The sequence below is a fragment of the Acanthochromis polyacanthus genome, chromosome 19, assembly GCF_021347895.1.
Source record: "Acanthochromis polyacanthus isolate Apoly-LR-REF ecotype Palm Island chromosome 19, KAUST_Apoly_ChrSc, whole genome shotgun sequence".
In the NCBI taxonomy this organism is placed as follows: Eukaryota; Metazoa; Chordata; class Actinopteri; family Pomacentridae; genus Acanthochromis; species Acanthochromis polyacanthus.
The window spans coordinates 25,747,002-25,768,810 of NC_067131.1; the positions used below are offsets into that span (position 1 = coordinate 25,747,002).

Consider the following 21,809-nt stretch of genomic DNA (forward strand, 5'->3'; position numbering starts at 1 on the left):
GTTCATAGACTCAAAAACCAAGCATACGAAGAAAAGAACACTGTCCCTACGGTGAAACATGGAGGAGGCTCAGTAATGTTTTGGGGCTGCTTTGCTGCATCTGGCACAGGGTGTCTTGAAAGTGTGCAAGGTACGATGAAATCTGAAGACTATCAAGGCATTCTGGAGAGAAATGTGCTGCCTAGTGTCAGAAAGCTTGGTCTCAGTCGCAGGTCATGGGTCTTCCAACAGGACAACCATCCAAAACACACAGCCAAAAACACCCAAGAATGGCTGAGAGAAAAGCGTTGGACTATTCTAAAGTGGCCTTCTATGAGCCCAGATCTGAATCCCATTGAACATATGTGGAAGGAGCTGAAACATGCCATTTGGAGAAGACACCCGTCAAACCTGAGACAACTGGAGCTGTTTGCTCATGAGGAGTGGGCCAAAATACCTGTTGACAGCTGCAGAACGCTCATTGACAAATACAGAAATCGTTGAATTGCAGTGATTGCCTCAAAAGGTTGTGCAACAAAATATTAAGTTATGGGTACCATCATTTTTGTCCAGCCCTATTTGATTAGTTTGTTTTTTTAAATAATTATGTTAATCAACAATTCAAAAGTGATGGCTGATTTTGATTATTTAATTTTCAATAAATTTTTATTTATTGTTACTTTTGTGAGTTTCAAGTGATTTCAGTGAGAATTGTGGGTTTTTCCTTCTTTAATTGAGGGGTACCAACAATTTTGTCCATGTGTGTATACTATACGAAACTGTTACTTATTTAAACCGACAATTCAGAAAAGTTTGTTACCTTGCTGACGTGTGTGCGAGACGATGTAGGCCCCCTCGTCCCGCACCATGAACCGGGACGAGGGGGCCTACATCCTCTCGCACACCTGGGACACCATCCTCCGGAGACCACCGGACGGCGGGAGGCGTGGTCAGTTTGACAGATTCTGACAGATCTGTCAAACCGACCACGTTATAAAAAAGGACACATCACCAAACGTCAGATGACGCTCTGAGGAAGACAGCAGAAGCTTTTGAAACATAACTAATACATTATTAATGGAAGAACACTATGGAGCAGATCTGACTAGTTTGAATTCCAGTGTTGTTTTGATCCATCCATTAACCCTGTGACTCCTTAACATCATCTGACTTTATCATCTCCACTTACCACTATGTAGAGTTGGTTCTGGTGAAATTCTAGACTAGCCAAGTTGTTGTTTAACCTGTCAGCTTTATAGTTCTAGTTCCCTGTATTCCCTATTTTCTGCCTATATACTTCAGTGTCATTCATTGATGTTAAAGTGCAGTTTTTCAGATGTTTATTGCACATGCTCCCAACCAAACCAGTCCAGGTGGAAGACGATGTGAAGAGAAGCTCCAGAGGATGAATATCACACATTTACGTTGGAAATAAATATCCTTTAATTAGACACTGTCATGCAAAAATTGAATTTCCCTTTAATGATGTTCAAATCTTTGAGTGTTTTGTTGATGTTGGTTTCTAAATGTTTTATGACACTCGGCCCCAAAGATTAAAACCTTTTAAGGCTCACAAGCGGCAACAATTCACACATTATCAACTATCTTTCAGACTAAACTAAGATAAAAAGTGAAAAACTGCCTGATTCCTGCATCATGAATGTAAATCTTTTTGGTTTTTATGACAGTAAAATGAATATATTTGGGTTTGATATTTTATAAACCAAAACAAGAAATGAACTACTGGAGAAAACAATCAACAGATTAATGGACAAAGAAAACGTGTTTTCCAGCATGTATGGCTGAATTCCTCCATCATTACAAGATACATTCAATTATATTTATATAACGCCAGTTACAGGTCAAATTGTCTCAAAATGCTTTATATTTTTGTCATATTTAAAATATGACAAAGTAAGAAATTTAAATTTTAACCTCTTGACTAATCCAATTTATTATTTGGTTTTTAAGAGACGAATCAACAATTAAAATAACTTTCTCCACTAAAACTAGTAAACATGAGGTCAAATAGAAGGAACAGTTTGAAATCCTGCAGTCCCACAACAAGAAGAATAAAATTTCTCAACAAAAACTAAATCTGCTGGTGGATTCCATGAAAGTCCTAATAAATGATGATAAAGTGTGATACTAAAGGTTTGTGGTGCTAAAAATCTCAAAGATATCAAGTTGAACATCTGGATGGAGGTCGATAAAAGTTGACCTCCCTAACGACCATCAACAACTGGTCTTTTCTTTTATCACTCTTTTTCAGCAGAGGTGATGCATAGGGCGTTAACAAGGCATTCACTAATGTTAATTAGGGCCGCTGGAAGAAAACAAATTCTCCAGTCTAGACAGAGACTGATGTTTTATTTCAACAACATACCCACCTTCAAGAGAAGCACGAGTTTCCTCGTGTTTTGCCTTTTTTTTCTTTTGGTCGCTCTGGATTCATCATTTCTTTTCGACATGTTGAAATCTCGCCCTCTGCTCTGCAGCGAGAACCTGCCTGCACGCGCACCCATCATCTGATTGGTCAGATGTTGAATGCTGACAATCATGGGCGTAACCACCATCTCAGAAGTGGGGGACAATTTTTTCAGAGCGATTTATCATTCTCTTACATTTAATTGCACCGTCCTTACTGGCTAAAGAACCACATAATCCCTAACAGCCACAGTGCAATACCAGGGGACCAACGAGGCTAGTTCTTTAAACTATAGAGTATAAAACTTTAAACTATAAAATCTAAAGTTTTAGTGGCCAAACTCTAGTTGAGTTGACAACAATGTCCCTTGAACATCTACTGGACGAGTAACCAAAGGTGCCAAACACTGAACATGAAATGATCAGTACTGCCTGGTTTCTCCCTGCAATAGATATCTTATTTTCAGGAAGTTATAATCTCTCCTTACCTGTAAAGACCCTACATCCTTGTCCCTGCTGCTGGCCTCTGATCCATCTCCTCCCTGACTCTGCTCTTTCTGTTATGGCAATAAACATAAAAAAATGTGGTAAGAAAAATTCTGAAATAGCATTAGGAAGAGTAAAAATTGCAGTAGAATTTAACCTCAAAATCACTTTAACCCATAGATACATATTTTTTCTCAGTCACTTATATATATTTTTTCACCTCTGCAGACCCTGCATGGTCAACATTACTGCTGGCCGCCGCCTCTGGTCCATCTCCTGCCTGACTCTGCTCTTTGTTATGGAAATAATCATTAAAAAATCTGAAAATCAAAATTCTGAGATAGAAAGAGAAAGAGTAAAAAATAGTTGTAAATTTATACCATAGATGGCCTATTCTTTTTTCTCCTCCCTGACTCTCTTCTTTTGGGACCAAAAGACTTAAATACATGGAGAGCAACTGTGAGCACATCTTCTGCCCAGAAATGAAAGAGGACTGGGTTTATTTCAAGAATAAACTAATTAGCAGTAATGTAACAGAGGCAATCACATTTGAATTATTGTCAACTAGCTTAACATATTGATATATTGCCACGTTTTACCTTGTCATCATTTAGCTAACAAGTCCAACATTGTTTGCATCCAACAAGGTCACACAACTTACACGGTTTGTTTGGAAAAAAACTGTAAAGTTTTTTGCTTCTTGCTCGCTCTGGCTGGTTTGCTAAACATTACTCCAGACGCACGTTCAGCACTGCTCAGCACAGCTCAGCACAGCAGCACTAGCCTAGCCGCGCTAGACAACCCACGGCAACGAATTTAATTCTCTGCCAGGGTGGGTCTAGTTACCCTCCATAAGGCTCGAGGCTGGATTCTCCTAAAACTGGCCGGACCAATCACCATGAAGTGTAGAGTCAGAAGGCGGGCGTAACTAAGTGACGACAGAGGCGTGACGATTCTGACAGAAACAACCGGCGCACAATAAACAGTTATCTTTCGACTCATCAAGAATAGTGAAATTGAAGGGATTAACATTATGGATAAACAATTAATTATAAGTCAGCTGGCTGACGATACCACTCTTTTCTTGAAAAATGCAGATCAAATTCCATTAGCTTTGCAAACAACTACACATTTCTCAAAGGCCTCTGGGCTACAACTAAATTTAAATAAATGTGAACTGCTTAGTCTGGGAGAGAATCACCTGCAGTCATTATATAACATCAAAATTAAGAAGGAGATTAAATATCTGGGGATAGTGATAACTAAAGATAGAGATATCTCGGACAAGATAAACATATGGGATAATATCGAGAAATGTAAACTGATGTTGAACAGATGGTTGCAAAGAGATATCTCTATCTTTGGTCGAATATTGTTAACCAAGACGGATGGCCTTTCTAGATTAATATACCCGGCATATTCCCTCCCCATGTCATACAAAATGATAAAAGCAATTGATTGCATAAACTTCAAATTTATATGGAGAAATAAATATCATTATTTAAGCAAAGACGATATGATTAAATCCTTTGAAGAAGGGGGAGGAGGTGCCATTGATTTTGACAATATGAATGGTATATTGAAGCTTAATTGGCTAAGGTCCTGGCTTAACAGTGTTCAATCCATTTGGTATTATATTCCAAACTTAATCTTTAATCAACTTGGAGGTATTAATTTGGTACTAAAATCAGATTTTGAATTGAGTAAGCTGCCAGTGAAACTCTCTGACTTTCATCAACAGGTCCTTATTTACTGGAAATTGATCTTCAAGCATAATTTCACGCCACATAATTCCCCAATTTGGAACAATAGATACATAACTATTAATAGAAAATCTGTTTTTATGGAAGAATGGTTTTCAAAGGATGTATGGGCGGTTGCCCATTTTTTGAATGAAAGAGGTGATACTTTATGTTGGTTGACTCATTTTAAGGGCAGGAATACCGTGGCAACACACACATTTCGCGGAGGAAAAACACACACCACATCGGTAACTTTGACCGGTATATGTTCAACTGAACACCGGATCGCTTTATTGCGGAACTTCCGGTTTTTTATTTTTGTTAACCTCTTCAGTGTAAGAGCACACAAAATAACATACAACCATTCTGGTATATTAGGGCAACACCCCCACTTGCTCTTAGCACTGCATATTCCTAAATATACATCACACATTTACATTAACACTTTTCTTCCCCCTTTTTTCATATTCAGATTACACTCCGAACAGAACATTTGTAAACTTTTCTATTTTCGCCTTGCTCACAGACTTTGTCATAATGTCTGCCACCATGTCTGCTGTTGCACAATATTCAACATGTATTTTATTCTCTTCTCGTGCAGACCTAATGAAATGATACCTGATGTCAATATGTTTACATCGTTGGCGGTTAATAGGATTTTTAGACAATGCAATTGCACCCTGGTTATCAGCAAAAATGGTAACTGGCGAATATTGCTTCTTAGAATCCATCTCATTTAGTAGCTGTGAGAGGTATAAACTTTCTTGTACTGTGGCGGCCATCGCCATGTACTCCGCCTCACACGTTGACAAAGCTACTGTAGCTTGCTTTCTGGTTTTCCAGCATATCAAAGGTCCATTTTTAGACAGTGCAAAACAGTAACCTGATGTACTTCTCCTGTCACTCAAATCTGCAGCCCAATCTGCATCGCTGTATGCTATAAGATCAAGATTTTCTTCTGTCTTTCTATAGCACAGCTCTCTATTGAGCGTACCCTTAAGGTAACGTAGCGCATGTTTTGCTGCTGTCCAGTGATGTTCTTTCGGCTCAGACAAATATTGTGACAGTTTGCTAACTATCCAACTCAAATCTGGTCTTGTACAAGTCATCAAGTATATCAAACTGCCCACTAGTTCTCTGTACCTCCCTGAATTAACTGGTTCACCATCTGCGTCAAAGTTGTGTTTTAGCTCACAGGGAGTAGAACGTGGCTTACAGTCTGACATTTTGAATCTTTCCAGTAGTTTTGTAATGTACCTTGTCTGGTTTAGTTTGATCTCTTGTTTGTTTTGTGTACAGTCAATTCCTAGGAAATGTTTAAGCTCACCAAGATCTTTCATCTGAAATTTCTCGCTCAACATTTGCTTCACTTTTCTGACAGATTCTTCACTCTCTGTAGCAATGATTACATCATCCACCCAAATGATTAGAATCACTGTCTCACCTCCTGTTTGTTTGCAATACACACAATGATCTACAGGATTCTGTTGGTACCCTTTTTCACATAAATGATCGTGTAACATCTTATTCCAGTTCCTCCCGGATTGTTTTAGACCATATAGTGATTTGTTTAACTTGTAGACTAGCTTCTCACCTGTGTCTGACTTCACTTCAAAACCTTCTGGTTGTTCCATATACACCTCACAATCAATTGGAGCATGCAAGTAAGCAGTTTTCACATCCATTTGATGAAGTTTGAAGTTGTATTGTGTCGCCATCTGCATTAAGCTGCGCACTGATGTCATGTCTGCAGTTGGAGAAAATGTTTCCTTGTAGTCAATGCCTGCAACTTGGCTGTAGCCTTTAGCAACATACCTCGCTTTAAAAGTCTCAGTCTGGTCTGGATTTTCCCTTACAGCATACACCCATCTCCCCCCTACTGCACTTTTACCTTTGGGTAGGGTGGTCAGACTGAATGTGTCATTTTCTTGTAGCGATCTCATTTCGTCTTTCATGGCATGTGACCAACTCTTGGAGTTTGGAGAGTGCATAGCTTCTTCAAATGTCTTTGGTAAGCCACACATCACCCTGTAACAGTAATCAATGTTTATCAATGTTTGGTCATCTCCTCCAGCCTGGACATAGTCTTCCAAATATTGTGGACATTTCCTGTTTCGTTTTGGATAGCGACCTGACTCAACATTGTCACTCTGCTTATCAGCTTCTTGTTCTGGAAGTTCACTGTCATTTGTCACTTCGTCCTGATTTTCAGAGTCATCTACTTGTGCCTCATTCAGACTCTCTCTGATTGTCTTGTCCTGTCTCGTGGGGTATTCTAACATTCCCACTAGCGGTAAACCGTCATCTTTTTGACTTTGAGTCGTCTGGGTCTGGCGCTCTACTACACTTTTAGTGAGGAACTTCACCAACCTGTGTTTTAAGACTCGACCTGTTTCTGGATAATAGACTAGATATGACGGACTGCTTTTATCATATCCTACGAAAATTCCTTCGTCACACCTTGCATCTAGCTTCTTTTTGTCTTGTTTGTAGCTGTAACAAACTGAGCCAAAAATTTCCATCTTGGACATGTTGGGCTTTTTCCCTGTCAGCATGTAATAAGGGGTCTGTCCTGTACGTCTGTTATAGCATCTATTGCGGATTACTACGGCAGTCATAACAGCATAGGTCCATAAGTTCTTCGGCAAGTTACTCTCAAGTAGCATACACCGGGCCATCTCAAAAAGTGTTCTCCAATTTCTCTCGGCTGTCCCATTTTGGTGGGGTGAATATGGTGCCGAAGTCTCGTGCCTTATTTTATTTTTGCTTAGCAATGACTGAAACCCTTTTGACGTAAATTCGGTGCCATTATCTGATCGGATTTTCTTCACCTGTCCATAAGGGGTGACATCAGCAAGGAATTTGTCAGTTGCTTCTACTGTGTTACTTTTAGCTTTCAGAAAGTACACAAACGTTGTGCCTGAGTAGTCGTCAGTAAAGGCTAGTGTGTATCTGAATCCGTCTTTAGCTTCAGGTTCAATCGGTCCAGCTAAGTCAGTGTGTACTAACTCTAGCGCTGCCTTTGCTCTCTCGTCTGGGTCTCGATTCCGGGTTTGAATGAACTTCCCTTTAACACACACTTCACAATCTTGCCTAGCTTCCTTAACTTTACCTTTGATTTTCATGCCTTCGGTAACACTTTCTAGCTTAGACAAATCTTCATAGTTACAGTGGCCAAGGATTTTGTGCCAAGTTTCAATGTCATGACACCCTTTACAGTCATCATTGTCAACAACAGCAACATCAGAGTTAACAGTATTCAAGTAGTACAGGCGTCCATACTCTTTTATGTCAAACCTGGTACCGTCCTCGTGAATAAGCTGGTTGTATCCCTTTTTCAAGGTGACTGAAGCTCCGTGGGTTGTCGCAGCCTGGACAGAGAAGATGTCCTGCGGGTAAGTGGGGATGTAAAGCGCTCCGTCCAGTGTCGCCTTTACTCTGCGTCCCTTGCTGTCTTGCAGGTAGACCTCCGCTGATCCTCTCTTTAGTGCGACTCCGCTCGTCTTCGTCCCATCTGCCAGCTCCATAAAGTGTCTTTCTGGTGTGAATGTCTCATCAAACCTTTTAAAGCTTTGAATGTCTGTGACTATGTGAGAGGTGGCTCCTGTATCAACCATCAAACCTCTTTGTTTCACTCCTTGAACATCCCAGTCATTTGCTTTAAATGTAAAACTATGATCTTCAGAACCTGCTGCATGCTTAGCGTTGTTCTTGTTTTGTCGTCTACAATTACTGTCTTTATGTGTGTGACTCTTGCAGTAACTGCACCATTGCTTCTCTTTTTGCTCCTTTTGTTCACTTTTAGCATAGCATTCACGTGTTTTGTGGCCCTTTTTTCCATAGTTGTAACAAGTGATTTCTGCATTTTCTCTGGTTTTTCTTTTCAGCCAATTATTTGCCTTCATCACGTTGTCTTCAGAGTTCACAGTCTTTTCAGTGCTCTCAAAGCTTCTCAACTTGGCCTTGAACTCGCTGAATGTTATCTCTTTGTCACTCTGGGTAACGTGTATGGAAAACGGCTTGAAAGATTCAGGCAACCCTTTAAGTACCATTGCAATGAGTAGCCCATCACTTAGTGCCTCATCTGCATTTCTGAGAGCTGTAATGGCTGTTTCTGCCCTGATGATATAGTCTGTAATGCTCTCGTTAGCTAGCTTCTGCAGCGACGTTAGCTCCGTGTACAGGCTAATCACACGTGGCTTTCCCTTACCAGCATAATGCTCTCTGAGTAGCTTTAGCGCTTTCCGCCCATCGTCCGTGGCTTCTCTCATCACAAGGGAAAGGCTTCTGTCATCTAGCACTTGTATAAGCTCTGCATAAGCTTCTTCGTTTTTCTGTTGGTATTCTCCCTCGTCGTCTCCTTCGCCTGGCTCGAACAAGATGGCTTTCTTTAGCCCTTGTAGCCGCAAGTGTCCCAAGAATTTGGTTTCCCACAACTCGTAGTTTCTTTCGTCCCCGTCGAAGCACAAACGGTTCCACCGGCTTCCTCCATCCCTTCTGGGCCCATAACCTGTTGGTTGACTCATTTTAAGGACAGGAATACCGTGGCAACACACACCACATCGGTAACTTTGACCGGTATATGTTCAACTGAACACCGGATCGCTTTATTGCGGAACTTCCGGTTTTTTATTTTTGTTAACCTCTTCAGTGTAAGAGCACACAAAATAACATACAACCATTCTGGTATATTAGGGCAACACTTTACAACATACTGAGTTCTGCAATAAATTTCAAGTCCTTTGTTCCAAAAGAAGATACAATCAAATACTAAAAGCGATCCCTGTACCGCTTAAATCTATGGTTAAGCAGGATATATGTCACTCAAAGGTTTCCCCCAAAATGAGACAACTCTTAATAGATGGTAAAGATTTTTGTTCTCTCAAATTTACCAACAAATGTTTAAGAAATTCTTTGCTGAATACCTGTTTTCCTAATCCAGTAAGAAGAAATTATATTCTAAGAGATTTCAAAAGAGAAGAAATAATAAAGATAAGAAGAAAATATCTCCTTTTCCCAATTCCGTCTAAAGCAAAAGAAATTCAATTTAAAATCCTAAACAATATTTACCCCTCAAAAGAATTTCTTAAACATAAGTTTAAAATAGACACTGGCAATTGCATATTCTGTAACACTGAAAGTGAAGATTTGGAACATCTTTTTTTTTCTTGTCATATAATTCAAGGTTTTTGGCAAAACTTTAAGACTTGGCTTTACTCCAAGGGGATACAGATTCCTGTTTTAACGTTTAAAGAAATTAAATTTGGAATTAATTTGAAAGATAAAAAGACAGATAATGGTGTAAACATTCTATTAATCCTGTGCAAACATTTATTCATAAATGCAGGTTTTTTAAAACCAAACCTACAGTCATTCACTGGAGGAATGAGCTCAGTCTTTTTGCCAAATCTCTGAAACAAATTGAACAAAAACAAGCATATTCTCTTGAAGAATTTTTCTCGAAATTTGACTTGGTATGATCCCCCAGTTGTGGTTCCCTTTTTGTTTTTTTTTTGTTTTATTTATTTATTTATTTATTTATTTTTATTTATTTTATTTTTTTTCAATTTATTATTATTTTTTTTCAATTTATTATTATTATCATTACCTCATTTTTTGACTATCAATAACTTGACTGTTGTGATTTCAATGTAAATGGTGCCTTAATGTTTGTTTTTTGAAATATGCAACAATAAAATAAATTAAAAGAAAAAAAAAGTTATCTTTCGACTCGGCTTTGGCCACAGCCCTTAAAGATTTGAAGCTAAAATTCAACTTGAAAGATAAACAAAGGACGGCACTGAAGTGTTTCATTGAGAAGAAAGACGTATTTGGACTTATGCCGACGGGATATGGCAAATCCTTAATATACCAGTTGGCTCCGCGGCTCCGCTGGTTGGGAAGCTAATGGGACTTAGCCACAATCCGCCGGTGCTCTCGGAACCACGTCAGCCTATTCGTTGCATTGATTGGTTGTATACCTACCCAATTGCTGCAGAGGGATTTGATAGACAACTTTTTTTGGGTTTTTGTTTGGTCTTTGTAGTGTGTGTTTGTAGATTTGATAGTTTGAACGAGGTCGGGTAAAGTCTGTAAGTCTACTGTCTGGTCCACACTCCGGAACAGAAGGTGGCGGTAATGCACCAAGAAGCTGGATGCCAACCGCCGTAAAACAAGAAGAAGAAGAAGAAGAAGATAGACAACTTTTTAGCCCGCCTCCCTCCCTGTCCAGCTTCCCTCGACCCTTGTGCCGTCAGAAACATGGGTATAGCATGGCTAGGCTACAGCAGCACGTCTCCTGTGGAACACCTGTTGCCTGGGGACCAGACAGCCTTTATATTGTGTATTACAAATACACATAAAGTCAGTCTGGAACTGCTCCATTGAACCAAATCTAGCCCAGAGGCGGGACTACCGATCACAGCTTGAATTGGAGAGAGCCAATCAGCGTAACACATGTGTGACGCAATCACTAAGCGACCTAACAATTGCCTTTCCGCCATGATGTTTTGTAGTTTTAACAGCTTCCTTCGCCGTACAGGGGTCCTGAGGAAAATCGAAGCTCTCCCTTTCAACAGTGGAGGGCAGCATTACACATTCTATCGTACAGCCTGCCGGAATTAAAAATACATCCTTTTTAAAAAGAAAAGCTTTAAGAGCTGCTTCTTGTTGAGGTTTTAAGGACAAATTCAGCCTCGCCAACTCGGCCCTGAAGATGACGTATCGTTAACTCCCGCCTCTGGTGCTCTGATTGGTTCGGTCTGATCTGCTCGGAGCTTGAAAACCTGTCAAAATGTGTCAATGGAGGAGGGCTAGACCGTATTCCCGTATATTCCTTATAACGGGAATACAGTCTTGCTAAGCTAGGCTAGAACACCTGAGTTAGCATGCGCTCATGGTGCATTCAAAGACGGCTCGGGAAAACACATTACTGGATGCTAATAACGGATTTAGCTGTTGTAACAGCTGAAAAAAGTGCGGGGGACAGAGGGGAGGATGTGGAAAGTGCGGGGGACATGTCCCACGCGTACCCCGCGTCCGTTACGCCCATGCTGACAATCATTGCGCGGTCAGATTACAGGTGGTGTCTTTTTCTCCTCCACCTCACGATATAGCTCATATGCAATGGATGCGCTACCGTGCGCAAATGCGTCCCTTTGCGCAAAACGGCCCCCCTTGCAAGATGAGGCGCGTGTTCTGCGTATAGGGAGGGGCGGCCCTGGTAATATTGCTAGACGATCAGACAGGCTGGCTTCATATGGGGCATTACTGTAGCAAAATTATTTGTCAATATGTATGGAGAGTTGTCTGTCTACATCTCAATCTGTGTATCTGAAGTGAGATTTGTCAATGTGTAAAATAATTTTTCAACGCAAACTAATATCTGCAAAAGTCGTCTTAAAATGGATCTGTATTTATGTTTATAAAAGTGTAAAAAAAATCTACCCAAAATTAAAAGCAAACGGTTGTATTATTTATTTATTTATTTTCGATGCGCCCAGACATTATTTCATAGAATACCTGATTATTTGTTTCGTTTGATTTAAACCTGAGAACATGGGAGAAGTATCTGATCTTCTGGTAGACTTGAGTTATACCCAAAGTCAGGACAAAAAGCATTCTATATTGTTCAACTTGATCCAAACAAGTTCATATGCTCTCTCTCCATAAAATGTAGATTAAACGTGTTGGTGTTACTGGTGTTTAAAATGATTACAAGGTGCCCGAATAAGTCCAACAGATGGTCCGTCTCCTTTTTTCAGTGTAAAAACCTGGAATCTGTGTGGAACAGTTGAGCTGTCAGGTGTGTAGAAGAACACACAATATTTTTATTTATAATGTATTTATTATTTTCACTTTGAATCCTGATGATTCCTGGACTGTTTCTGCTCTTTCTACATCACACTCTGCAGACGTTTTGGATTTTTGTGATTAAACAGGACAGGTGTTTGTAGAGCTGTTGGAGATGTTACCTTTCTGTGCTAGCGGCAGAAAAACCGAGACAAATATTTGCATAATTAAAAGACACAGTTGTGGTAGATCGAGCCTTGTGTTGTTTCCAGGTGGAGCAACACCACCCAGGGGTATCATCTTCTTCATAACATATTGAGATGTCTGTCAAAATCCAGATCATAATGTGACTCAGACAGATGTGGAACCTGTTGGATTAACGTCAGAAAAAATAACGTTGTTAAGGTTTCACTGAATGTCACTGTGGATTCGGAAGAAACATTTAAACACCTCCACAAGTCCTGTTTGCTGCTGTGTGTCACATTGTTTCCTCTGACTTTAATAAACACCTGCAGCATCATCATCAGTGCGTCTTTACGCGCATTTACGCACGTGGCGTCACTTAAGACAAATACTATTCTGTGGACTTGTACACACATGCCAGCTGTTCCACACAGACCGAAGGTTTATAGGGTGAAGGTATTTGTATTAAAGCTTTTCTGGATGAATCCTGAGCTCCACTGGAGTGTCATGAGTTTTATTAAGATAAATCGTCGTTACGAACAAAATGTGATTTGGCTGTTTTAGATGTTGGACTGGAGTTACAAGGTGAACTTTGTGCAAACTCCTGCGAGTACATGCAACAAGGCAAGATTAGAAACAAATAAAATGACATTATGGATGTTTTTCTGAACTTCGAATCAAAATTCCTTCGGCACAGGCGCGCGTGCATCATTTGAATCCATGGAAACGCTCCGAACGCATATAAAAGGCCAGACCTTCGATCGGTTCTTTTTTGCACTTGGACTTTGACTAGACTAGTTGCGAATTGACCTCAACGCTAGAAAGCTTTCAAAAGCCGGACAGCATCTCAAAAACAACCTTACTGAAGACCAACCTCAGCGGATCATCGAGAGAAAAAGAAGAAGAACTTGCCGAAGAAAGCACCAGTTGGACAGAAGCACACCTGCAGTTTGCATTCAGGTAAGAAAATTATTTTCATGCTTTTCCTGTCTCATTCGCCCTCCGATCTCTGTGAACACTTTGAAAACGGTTTCAGTCCAAAGAATAAGAATAATTTGTTGAATTTAAAGTCTGTTAAGTAACAACTTCGAGGCCTGTTTGTAAAACACAGTTTGAGTGATGTTTTCTTGGTGTAAAATAGTTCTTTTGTGAGTTTTATTATATAAAAGTCCTGAAATATGTTAACAAAATGCTAAATTGTTGTTTTTTGTTTTTGTTTTACGTTACCTTTCAAAAGTTTGGGGTCATCCAGACAGTTCCATGTTTTCCATGAAAACTCTAATCATGAATTAGCCTTTCAGCACCATTAGCTAATAGACACAACAACACAGGAGTGATGGTTGCTGGAAATGTTCCTCTGGTGGATATTTCAATAAAAATCAGTCGTTTCCAGCTACAGTAGTTGTTTACCACATTAACAATGTCTGGACTGGATTTATCATTCATTTAATGTTTTCTCCAGTGAAAAAATGCTTTTCTTTGAAAAACAAGGACATTTCTAAGTGAGCCCAAACTTTTGAACAGTAGTACATTTTGTCCACATTTGATGTTGAAAGTTTTGGGGGAAATGGCGACTGGACTATTTTTTCATAAAATATTGAAAATCTGATCTGTTCTGACCCCTGAAGGTCCTCAGAAGCTTTTTTCTAACTTTCTGATATAAAGTTTAGTTTCATATGATGTGGTTCATTGGTTTGTTTGTGCTGAGACCAGTAATATGACTCAAAAACAGGCAAAAACTCTGAATATTTTCCACATCAAACATCAGTATTTCTATACAGGATTATTTGTTTTTAGACCGTTTTTAAAATGTTTTTAAGGTCTAAAACATGTTAATTAATTGATGTACATTTTAGGGTCAAAAGTTTCAGATAAACATGGCGACTGGGCTATTTTTCATAAAATAAGAGCAATGTGCATTTTTGGTAACCATGGAGATGATGGAGGCATTTGGGGTAAACTTCATGACGTCAGAACGTAAACAGAGTAGCTGAGTTGGTCTGGTAGAAGATGTTGTCGGAGCATCAGGTCCTTTTCAGTTCACAGCTGATCCTGTTTGTGAACTGATGCTCAGATGTTGCTTCAAACACTCCGTCAGATTTGTGCTGCTGTGAACTGACCTGAAGTCAGTGTCTGCCTGTCAGCGGGCAAGCAGCTGTTGTGTTGAATCTGTCATTTGACATCATTTAGGAAAATTAAACTTCACGTGTTGTTAGTCGATCACTCCGAAATGTGTTTACACTCTGAGTCAAGCTGTTCCCCTGTTGGGAGAAGCTCCGTTGTTGGTTCCGCGTGACTTGGTCAAAGTACCCGAGGTTCAGCGTGCGTAATTACGCATGCGGTGTTGTGCGCTGCAGCTGGTTGTCTACAAGTGTTTTCTAACGGCGATGGAGACTGTGGCATCATCTTGTAAACACACATAGTATCGTGAAAGACGAAGAAATCGGTGAAGGTGCTCAGACCCCTTTGCAAACTGTCACATTTAAAGTTCATCTTAGTAAGATGTGGTTATTTGGTTTGATGGTGGAGACAAAAGTGAAATGATTTTATTCACATGTTTCTGTGTAGATGCATCACTGCTGCATGGGACTGGATCTGAATCTGTTCGTTGTATTTAGTATTGACTGGTTGAGCCAGAATCACTGTGAGAAAAGCATTTTTTTTAAGATTTCAGCTGCAATTTTTTTCTGTATTTTGATAAATAATTACTAAAAAAAAGTATAAATTTTCATGTAAACTGAATGATTCAGGCAAAAGCTTTGAATAAGGTGCATATAAAAAAATCTGTATTGTTATGAACGGTAGTTTGTTCTTTTACAACTTTTGAGCATCAAATTACTCAGTATTTTCACAATGTTTAATTTTCAAGAACAAAAATATTAGTTTTTTTGTAGATATTTGCTGGTATTTGAAAGAAAATGATGCAATTTAAGGATACAAAAATGCAGATTGGACAGTTTTTAGTCATTTATAAAGAATAAGTAATAAAATAATATCTATGAAGACGTTGAATAGGAAAGAATATGTAAATAATGTCTGTGTCACAAATATATATATATATATATATATATATATATATATATATGTAATTATAATATATAAATATTTGAAAGTACTCAGACCCTCGTTTTACACAGTCACATTTAAAGTTTATTTTAACATGATGGTTGTTTGATGGATGATGTTTTGAAACCAGCCCATGGCCCTTTGCTGCAGGTCCTTCCCCCATCCTATCTCCCCACTTTCCTGTCTCTCAGTAAAACCACAAAAAGGCCAAAACAAAAAACAAACAAACAAAAAAAAAAAACACCCCAGAAGAAATGACTTTGGTAGTTCTGTGAATCACACTATTCAGCAAATAAACAATTCTATATTGGCCAAATGAAGAATGAATAGCAGTGACTCTTCACAGAACAATGTCAATGTAAGTGGTGCAACAACGAAATATGACTTAGGACAATGAACAAGCAAATAGTTGAGACAATTCAACAATTTTACTGCAAAAGGCTGCCTTGAAAGTTTTCTCAATTATTCTCTATTTTTTTTAACTGTGTATGTGTGGAATTTTGGAGCGATCTTTGTGCAGAAATGCATTCAGGGTAAAAAGGAACTTTGCTGCCTGTAGTAGATCCAGGGACTGAAGGTGTCCTGTACTGTGCAGCAACAAGTTCTTCTCTGATGCTGCTCATTTATTTAGATCTTCTGTTCTGTCAGTGCTGAGGAGCAGAAACATGTGAAGCTCTAAACATTGAGGAGAACAATCAGTGGAACCCACAGTGTCTGAGCAGCTTCACGTGGATCCAGTTTAGTGTGAGGAGCAGGAAGTCTGTGAGGGTTGAAATGTTGCTTTGTTTCTGTCTCCAGAGGACTTGGGACCTCCAGTGATCCAGGGAGACCTCCAGCGTCAGAACTACGGACGGTTTGAACACACACACCTACACCTCCTGCACCATGCTTTCCCCCTTTGCTCCCCCCTTCTCTCCTCGCTTTTCTTCCGCTCTTTCCCCTTTGCTCCCCCCTTCTCTCCTCGCTTCTCTTCCTCTCTTTCCCCCTTTGCTCCCCCTTCTCTCCTCGCTTCTCTTCCTCTCTTTCCCCCTTTGCTCCCCCCTTCTCTCCTCGCTTCTCTTCCTCTCTTTCCCCCTTTGCTCCCCCTTCTCTCCTCGCTTCTCTTCCTCTCTTTCCCCCTTTGCTCCCCCCTTCTCTCCTCGCTTCTCTTCCTCTCTTTCCCCTTTGCTCCCCCCTTCTCTCCTCGCTTCTCTTCGCTCTTTCCCCCTTTGCTCCCCCCTTCTCTCCTCGCTTCTCTTCCGCTCTTTCCCCCTTTGCTCCCACCTTCTCTCCTCTCTCCTCTATCTCTTCCTCTTCCACCTCTTGCTCCTCCTTCACCCCTCTTCCTCCAGCTTCTCCCCCTTCTCTTCCTTCATGCCCTGCCCCTCTCTCTCCCCTTCACCTCTCTCCCCTCCCCCTCCTCCTCCTTCTCCTCCCCTCTCCTCCTCCTCCCTCCCTTCCTCTCCTCTTCTTCCTCTCCCTACTCCTTCACGCTCCACCACCTCTCTTCTTCCTCTCCCTACTCCTTCTCCTCCTCTTCTTCCTCTTCCTCTCCCTACTCCTCCTCTCTTCTTCCTCTCCCAACTCCTCAACCTCCTCTCTTCTTCCTCTCCCTCCTCCTCCTCCTCTCTTCTTCCTCTCCCTACTCCTTCACGCTCCTCCTCCCTTCTTCCTCTCCCTACTCCTTCTCCTCCTCCTCTCTTCTTCCTCTCCCAACTCCTCAACCTCCTCTCTTCTTCCTCTCCCTCCTCCTCCTCCTCCTCCTCCTCTCTTCTTCCTCTCCCTACTCCTTCTCTTCCTCTTCTTCCTCTACCTCTCCCTACTCCTTCACGCTCCACCTCCTCTCTTCTTCCTCTCCCTACTCCTTCTCTTCCTCTTCTTCCTCTACCTCTCCCTACTCCTTCTCTTCCTCTTCTTCCTCTACCTCTCCCTACTCCTTCACGCTTCTCCTCTCTTCTTCCTCTCCCTACTCCTTCTCTTCCTCTTCTTCCTCTACCTCTCCTTACTCCTTCTCTTCTTCCTCTACCTCTCCCTACTCCTTCTCTTCTTCTTTCTCTACCTCTCCCTACTCCTTCACGCTCCTCCACCTCCTCTCTTCTTCCTCTCCCTACTCCTTCTCTTCTTCTTTCTCTTCCTCTCCCTCCTCCTTTCCTTCCTCGTTTTCATTAAATTTAATTGTATATTAAATTTAATGAATATGAGGTTCACGGGGCGCATTACAGTGGTGGCATGGTGGCATACATGTTTTTTTGATTTAGATTTATCATACAAGAATTCTTTAATTCTTCCATAGGATGTGATACATTTTCTGCAAGATTCTCACACATTTTCCTGGAGTTTTTTTTTTCCCATCTCCAAGGTCTGATGACCCCGGGATTCAAACCGAAAGAAGGATGAGAAGAAGACCCCACAGATGAGGCCCAGCTCCAGCAGACACGTGAAGACGAGGAACCGAGCCCACCAGAGACGACCTTAGAGACGCCAACCAGCCTGCGATGAGACAACAGGACAACTGTACAAGGAACAGAATGCACTGGTAATTTACATGAACTTGGGAAAGAATCACCTTACAGATACTGCATGTTTACACAGTATATTTAGTATACTGTATATCACTGACTGAGAAAATGTAGTTCTGTCAGAATCAACGGAAAAATCAACCTACATGTGGTTTTTTCTACATAGCTGCTTCCTGGACACCAAATGATTTCAACAGGGATGGAACATCGAGGAGAAATAAGTCATTTTGAAGAAAAGATGATGGGAAACATGTCCAGGACCAGTGCATGAGATGTGAGACCAGTCAACTAATACAAAGTGAGTCCATGGAGTGAACTGGTTCTTTCGATACTTTACGTTAATATGCAGCTCTACAGCTCAAATGTAATTATTTGTCTGTAATTTAATTCATCTTCTTGCTGTGTTTTTGCTCTCTTTAGAGCTCTCTCTCCAAGACACCTGATAAAATGTAGAATCAGATCAAGACAAGAAACCCGATAAGGAGCAGCCCCAGCATGTGAACTCAGACTACGGAAGAGGGGATGCTTATTATAGCGACATAAAAGGTGAGACAACAAAGAAATCTAATTCTATTGTGCTTCACTATTTTGTGTATGTTGTGCCCTATAACAAAGGGCATCATCCATCCATTAGCTACACCTTCTATCCTATATAGAGTTGCAGGGGCTGCAGGTCACCAGTCCACCTCAGAGCAATCACAAAGAGACAGCCAAGCATTCACACTAACACTTCAGATTTACTTTAGAATCACCAGTTAACCTTCCATGTATGTGTTTGGATTGCAGGAGGAAGTCGGAGCACAAAGAGAAAACCCCACAGAGACACAGAGAGAACATGGACAGAAAGAACCAGATGAGCAGCAGGTTGGTACCAATTTAAATACAATGAACCTTGGTGACAGTGTATTGTTACATACTACTACTAAATGTCAATCTGACACACACGTCTGTGATTCTGTTCTTCCAAAACTGTGACTTCAAAATCTAAGAAGACAAAGAAACAGTTCGAGGAGCCTCAGGACGATCAACAACAGAAGAAAGCTGTCAGAGAACAGGAAGAAGATGACCAACAGCATCAACCAGAGAAGAAGAAGAGAAGCTCCAGATTACTCCAAAGGTAAATTTCTCAAATGAAATGTGTTTACAGATAAAGTCATTCCAGTGGATGCCTTTACTAGAGATGTAGATGCTGTGACTGACAGCCTCAACCACTACATTTACTTCATTGTTAGTTGTTTTTTCTCTCTAAATGTAAATAAACCAACTACTGGAGGACTTCTCATGATGCACTGAGCACACCCCCTCTCCTCATCTCCTCTCCATACAGTTAGAAGCTGGATGCCACCATTGTAAGTCACTAACTTTGTGTCTGGTCCTCTCTGTAGGTATCTCTGGAGCTGGCCTCACCGACCTGCAAAGACTTCATGCTCCTTCCTTCCTCTGTACCCTCATCCCAAATGGAGGTTTTTTTCAACTTCCTGGCAACAGGAAGTTTTTTTCCTCCACACTGCTATCAAATGCTTAATGTGATCAAACTACAATAAGAGATGGAGGTTTTTTTCAACTTCCTGGCAACAGGAAGTTTTTTTCCTCCACACTGCTACCAAATGCTTGATCTGATCAAACTTCAATAAGAGAGACTAAAATAAAAAGTCAAAACAAGGGACCTGTATCTGTTTGTTTAGAAGTTTGACATTAGACCCTTCCTGTAATTTTAGGATTCAAAGAACTTCATTTTATGGTTATAAAATCATGTTAGTCTAAAAAAAAATCTTTTTTCAAACCACTGGTTTCTCATAAACATATGTGACTCCTTCAAAAACACACTAGACAATGACAAAAGAAAATGAAAATAATATAGCGACTCAAATCACAAACTGAAAATCTGAAGTAAAATACATCCAAATGAGAGACACATCACCCACGACTACATATAACCTCTTGAATATGTCGATTTTACTGAAGTCCAGAGGTTGAACAGGTGCAGCAGCTTCTGACCTCTGTGGACTGAGCTGAAATCAGATCATTTTAAAGCACTGATGGTTTCCTCCTGTTACTCTCTGCTCTATCTGCTTCATCTTGGATTCCAAACAATCCCATGGACTTTAACATGCTGCTATGGTAAATACACATTTGCTACTTGATGGTTATGAGCAGGGTGGACATTTTATAAAGGAGGCTGCAAACATTCTGCAGGGTTATTCTTTGCTGCATCAATTGATTGAAAATCAAAATGAAATTGACATAAATTAATGAAATGAGCTTGATAACTAACTATAAACCCAAACAGCACAACTACAAAAACAACATAAACCGTATTGGTTTAGTAAAACCACATATTTAGTTCACAAACTATACATTTAGTAGTCACAAACTATAGTAATGATGTTTTCATGTTATTTGGGTACAAGTTTATGAGTAAATATTGTCCACAGCCTCATGATTAATGAGTAAATAAAGGTGAGTGTGTGAGAGATACTTGTTACTTCACTTTAATCAGCTTAAGCAGGGTTTGAATTTGCATTATAAATAATTGTAACTTGCACACAATGGGGGTAATGATTTGAAGATTAAGCCTCAAGTTTAAATTTTTCTGACAAAGTCTGAATAAATCCACTGGTCTGTGTCGGAGTGCGGCAGGATGAACCGCATTGACAGGCTTCATGATGAGAAAGACATCATGTCCACCACAGCAAGCAGCTGTCTGACTGAGAGCATCCTCAACACGTCCGATTTGAAGGACTTGAGCTGTATAAAGTGAGAGCGGTCTTTGAGATCTGACTGAAACCAGAGGGGGGTGTGAGTGATACCAAGTGAGGAGAGTCGACTGAGGAGGATGGAGTTTGAGATGGTGTCAAAGACGGCACTCAGGTCAAGAAGGACGAGGAAGGAGATTAAACCAGTTTCGGCTGTCATGAGGCCATTGGTGATTTTGATGAGGGCTGATTCAGTGGAGACCAGACTGAAATGGCTCCTACGGGTTATTTTTGGTGAGGTGAGAGTGGACTTGAGTGGCTACTGTTTTTTCAAGGATTTAAGAAAGGAAGGGCAAATTGGGGGTTGGGGCGGAGGTTATGGAAATCACTGAACCAGGTTTTTTGAGAGAGAGATCACTGACATGTTGTTTTCTGAGAGTATTCTGTGGATAGTATGTCTTGACACCCCAACAGGCTTGCGATAGTTGTGACCGATAAAAGGATTTCAAGAAGATAATGCAGGTACTAAGGGTTAAAGGGTTCAAATAAATCTTGGGGCATCCTGCTTGACCTGCACCTATTTGGACTGAAAGATTTGCTTGTAAATAAATCAATGCTACTTAAAATAGCACTACAAAAGCCAGGTAGTGAGTGCACACAGATTGTATGCGGTCCAAAGCCAGTGGCCTGTGGTTTAAAATGTAAAGCAGCTGAAAATGGAGCCTCTCAAGGATGCTGTGGCATAGCAGAACCTGTAATAGAAAAATTACTTGGCATTAGGCATTAGGTTAGCATGTCTTTTACAGTACATCTTTCTGAAAACTATTTTGATGGCTCCCAAATAGCTGCAATGAAGCTGAGTAAGCAATGGCCATGATTACGACTGTTGACGTTTCCTAACTAATGGAATATCTGAGTGAGTGTGTGTGTGTATATATATA

General features: G+C 40.4%; 1 protein-coding gene and 2 long non-coding RNA genes across 11 annotated transcripts in view; 1 reads left to right on the forward strand and 2 right to left on the reverse strand.

The window, feature by feature from the left end:
• Positions 1 to 21,809, reverse strand: part of LOC110963528 (unconventional myosin-XVB-like) — an 87,933-nt gene that overhangs the window by 20,863 nt on the left and 45,261 nt on the right. The gene's annotated exons all lie outside the window — the stretch shown is intronic.
• Positions 16,875 to 17,812, reverse strand: LOC127531115 (uncharacterized). 8 transcript variants are annotated; one of them, XR_007938009.1, is made up of 3 exons: positions 17,741 to 17,812; positions 17,492 to 17,602; positions 16,875 to 17,401 (listed from the first exon to the last, which is right to left on the reverse strand). It is a non-coding gene; the product is annotated as an uncharacterized LOC127531115 (long non-coding RNA). The 8 variants fall into 8 exon arrangements; XR_007938012.1 differs by having other exon boundaries at positions 16,875 to 17,410; positions 17,492 to 17,541; positions 17,713 to 17,808; XR_007938005.1 differs by having other exon boundaries at positions 16,875 to 17,410; positions 17,741 to 17,802.
• LOC127531113 (uncharacterized) lies at positions 17,670 to 19,834 on the forward strand. 2 transcript variants are annotated; one of them, XR_007938001.1, is made up of 6 exons: positions 17,670 to 18,189; positions 18,339 to 18,470; positions 18,593 to 18,718; positions 18,959 to 19,036; positions 19,162 to 19,289; positions 19,558 to 19,834. It is a non-coding gene; the product is annotated as an uncharacterized LOC127531113 (long non-coding RNA). The 2 variants fall into 2 exon arrangements; XR_007938002.1 differs by having other exon boundaries at positions 18,370 to 18,470.